The sequence below is a fragment of the Ursus arctos genome, unplaced genomic scaffold, assembly GCF_023065955.2.
Source record: "Ursus arctos isolate Adak ecotype North America unplaced genomic scaffold, UrsArc2.0 scaffold_37, whole genome shotgun sequence".
NCBI classification, from domain to species: domain Eukaryota; kingdom Metazoa; phylum Chordata; class Mammalia; order Carnivora; family Ursidae; genus Ursus; species Ursus arctos.
This window is the reverse complement of record NW_026623053.1, coordinates 14,804,211-14,808,680: the sequence shown is the minus strand read 5'-3', so window position 1 is coordinate 14,808,680 and position 4,470 is coordinate 14,804,211.

The window sequence follows — 4,470 nt, the reverse complement described above, 5'->3', positions numbered from 1 at the left end:
CAGCATGGCACGTGAGGACAATTCTAGGCCAGGACTACCCTAATCCTAGTTCGAGCCTTGAGTTTGGGGTCTTTCTCAGGTGCAAGATCTCACAGAAGGCCTGGATTCCTCCAGTTCATCCTCCCCTGTGGGTTCCGGCTTACTGAGGGGAGGGTTTTCCATTAGATATTCCATCTTGTTTGAGTCTGAGTTTTGACACATGTCACTTTTGTGACCGAAAGTCTTACGAATGCAAGTTCAAGTCTAATGGGAGCAACAGATCTCAGAACAAAAGTGACTTCTGTGCTCATTTATCTCCAGAGTTCCCTTTGTTCTGGTTCTTTCTGTCTTCTTAGCTCCTCCTACTTTTAAGAAAGATGTATCTGTGTTTTATTTTTTAACATTTTACCAAGAGATTTTAGGTTTATTTTTGTTATCAAGAGGGCTTGTCCAAATACCCTAGCCTATTATTACAGAGACTCTGAAGTCGTACGGTTTCCTCTGACAACTTATTTCTGTCTACTCTGACTTTTGGAGGATGGATATTCAATTTTTGGTCTGCTGATGGTCATTTATTTCCCAGTGCTATGTGTGGGTATAGAACACATATAAACTGAGAGAATGAAGCTATTTCCTGCCAGGTACCCTAGTAAGTGCTTTGAATTCATTCTTACAACTTCAGGAGATGGTGTGGTGGCAGTAGCTATTATTTTCCCCATTTTCCATAAGAGGAAAGTGAGGTTAAGTAACTTTACTGAGGTCCTAAAACTAGCAGGTGGCCAAGCCATAGCCTCAAGGCAATATCTGATACCACAGCCTGGGCTCTTAACCACTTCTTTCTGGAAGGTCCTGGTTTATAGCAACTTCGCAAGTGACCATAATCAAAATCATTAGAGATGTCATCACAGAACTCAATTTTGACTCCATATACATAGAAATAATTTTGAGTCCGTATGCACGGATGCTGTAATACTCATGGCAGGCTAGTCAAAGCCATGATTCTTATCCATTCTTAGCTTGTGTCTATGTAATGTACATGGGTCTGCAGGTCTCCCCTCTGCACCGTAACACAGACACTGATAGATCTTCGGTCAGGGCAATGCCATTTCCACTTTTTTTTTTTCTTTTTCCTTCCCCTACACATTTAGTGCAGGAGGCAATAGGCTCATTTACTAGGTCTGCCATCATGTTGCAATCTTGTGTCCCCTAATCTGTTTTTTTAAAAATAAAAAGCTATTAAGGGTATGCGTTTTCCTCTTTGTGACTTTGACCATTCCTGTGGGGTTTTATGAAATTTTAGTCTCGTGGCTAAAGATGTGGGCTTTAGAACTAGGATGTCTGGGTTCCAGCTGTGACTCTGCCACTCAATACCTATGCGACCTTGCGCGACCTATGTGACCTCTATGTGTCCCCGTTTCCTCACCTGAAAAATGGAGTGATAGCATCTACCTCATAGTGTTATGAGGATTAAGTATAAAGTAGTTAAAAAAGAAAAGTGACACCCAGGTAACAACTGAATGCTTATTCCTAGTAAGAGTTTCATTAATTCTGAACAGTCTGCAACTTTAATTTTTTTTGTTCTGAACCAAGAGTTTTGTTAAAATTTCCCAGTGGTTTATATGTGCATATTTGCTTTTGTTTTTACTTATCTCCAGCTTTATCACACACCCAAAGTCGTAAAAGGCTTTCAGTGATCTAGTACCCAAACAAGTTTTGCTCCAGAAGTATTTGAGAGTGTCTGTTTTCAGAAGAACCCAAAGTCAGTAGTATATCTACAGATCTCTATTGAGTCCTCTTTGTTCATGTTAATTTTGTTTTTTAAAGATTTTATTTATTTATTTATTCGACAGAGATAGAGACAGCCAGCGAGAGAGGGAACACAAGCAGGGGGAGTGGGAGAGGAAGAAGCAGGCTCATAGCAGAGGAGCCCGATGTGGGGCTTGATGTGGGGCTCGATCCCAGAACACCGGGATCACGCCCTGAGCGGAAGGCAGACGCTTAACCGCTGTGCCACCCAGGCGCCCCGTTCATGTTAATTTTTTATACTCTTTAGTCTACTAGACCTGAAAGTCAGAAATTCTGCACCAAATCTCTAGGTACATGTGGTTTGGATTTAGGTCCGTCTCTGTTCATCTGTCTCGCTTTTAAATACTGCTCTGTAGTTGCTGGATTTTTCTCCTCTCTGCTCAGGGAGATACCTTCCTCTTCAGTGACTCTTTTTCTGCTCTCTCCTTACTGTTCTCTCAGAATACCTGACAGTCACACTTGGCCTAAGATTAGGAAGCTCTGTGTAGCGGCCGGAGGAACCCGCGGTGGAGCTGGCGGGCGGTCGCGGGGTCCGCATCGGCAGGAGCGGGGATCCCCACGTTGAGACACTGAAGTGAGGAGGGGCTAGAAACCGATGCTTAAGCTTCTTGGTCTTGCCGATTTTTTTAAACCATAATGACCTGCCTCTGGCTTCAAATAATACAGCAACTTTGCCCTTCCTCCTTGCAGCCCGAGGAGGAGGCCCGAAGAAGCAACGAGAAACGAGGTTGGACAGGGAGAGACAAGAAGAGGTAAGAACGCTTTGCCCAACCTTCCTGGTCCAGGGCAGCCCGCTCCCGCTGCAGAGGTTGTGCTGCTGAACTGGGCCCAGGCGGGGTTCCCGGAGCTCCGGCGCCGGGCCTGCTCGTTCTGGGGCCCCGGAGACTTGTCCCTCCCCGCGCTCCGCCTCGGAAGGTAGCGAGGGGATGAAAGCGCTGGCGGACGTGACTGTCTCTTGCGCGCTTTGTCTCTCTGCCTACACAGAGCAGGGCCGCTTTCCTGCGGGGATTCGGCTTCAAAAGCAAGGCGTTCTTGTCTCCGCTTCTCGGCCCACGTTATGAGCGGTGATGGAATGGCCCTGTTTTCTAAGGCGACAAAATCAAGGGAGCTCAGCCTCCGCGTTCAACTGCCTGTGCGCAGCCTGCTGCCTTGAATGGCTTCCCCTTGAATCGAGGGACTTTCAAGGTGCCTCAGTGCCCGGTTGGGTGCTGCACCAGGAGAAGGAGTGGATTTTACTGGCAGACTTTGTCTGGTGCAGCTCGGAACTTGCATTCCCACGTGGGTACTGTTTTTTGTATAACAGTGACATCGTTGGTTCACCCCCAGCTGGACTGGGGTTTTGGAACTGTTGAGCCAGGAGTAGTGATGGGTTTGTTTTCACTTTGCAATTCCAGTAAACTTGAAAAACAATTAGCTAGTGGAAGAGGAGAAAAATCTTGACTCTCTTTTACCTGCCAAAATCTTATCTGTTCAAGACAAAATTAAATACTACTCCAGTTTTATCCTGGGTCTTAATTTCCCATTACGCTATGCTATGAATTTCAAGGAACTCCTCACGGGCTGCCTTTGTAGCCCCTAATGAGCATGTTTTATTTTACTTGGTTCTGTATATACCCTTGGGGAAACAAAGTACCTAGCCGAATTAGCTTTTATAAAGTAGCTGCTTAATAACAGTTGCATAACTGAGTGATGAGGATTCTCCTTCTGAGTCCGCTTCTGATCCCCAGCTACGATTCTGACACCAATTCTAATGTGTTTGTGTTTTCTTAACATACCACCAAGCAATTCTCTGACACCAGTGGGGTGTCTTACAATTGATCTCAATTCTGACACCACCTGGAGATAGTGTCAGATCCCACAGATTGAGGGCTCAGTCCTACAAGACTGTCCCCCCTAATCCCCGACGTCAGTCACCAATTGTAGTACAGATTGTCACTCGGGCTTCTGAAGAGCTGTGGATCGGAGGTTTCAACAGTCCCTTCCTTGGGTTTGACTGATTGGCTAGAATGGCTCCTAGAGCTCAGAGAAGGATTTTACTGCTTTACCTGTTTATTATAAAAGGCTATAACTCAGGAACAGCCAGATGAAAGAGAAGCTTCGGGCAAAATAGGGGGAAAGGGTGGGTAGCTTCTATGCCCAGTCTGGGCACACCGCTCTCCTGGCATCTCCACGTGTTCACCAACTGGGAAGCTCTCCAGACCCTCTCCTTTTGGGTTTTTCTGGAGGCTTCGTTGCACGGCATAGTTGATTAAATCCTTGGCTGTTGGTGATTGAACTCAATTTTCAGCCTCTCCCTTTCCAGGAAGTGTGTGTTAGTTGGGGGTACAGTGGGGCTGCAAATTCCAACCCTCTAATTGCTTGGTTGGCTCCACTGGTGACCAGCCCCCTTCTGTAGGTGCTTTCCTGGAGTCGTTTCGTTAACCTATGTGCTCTCATCACATGACATGCCAAGGATTCTGACCCTCAACAAAGTAGGTATAGACGGGATATACCTCAACATCGCAAAGACCATATACAAAAGACCCACAGCTAATATTTTCCTCAATGGGGAAAAACAGAGCTTTTCCTCTATGGTTGGGAAGAAGACAGGGATGTCCACTCTCACCACTACTATTTAACATAGTACTGGAAGTCCTAGCCACAGCAATAGGATAACAAAAAGAAATAAAAGGCATCCGAATTAGC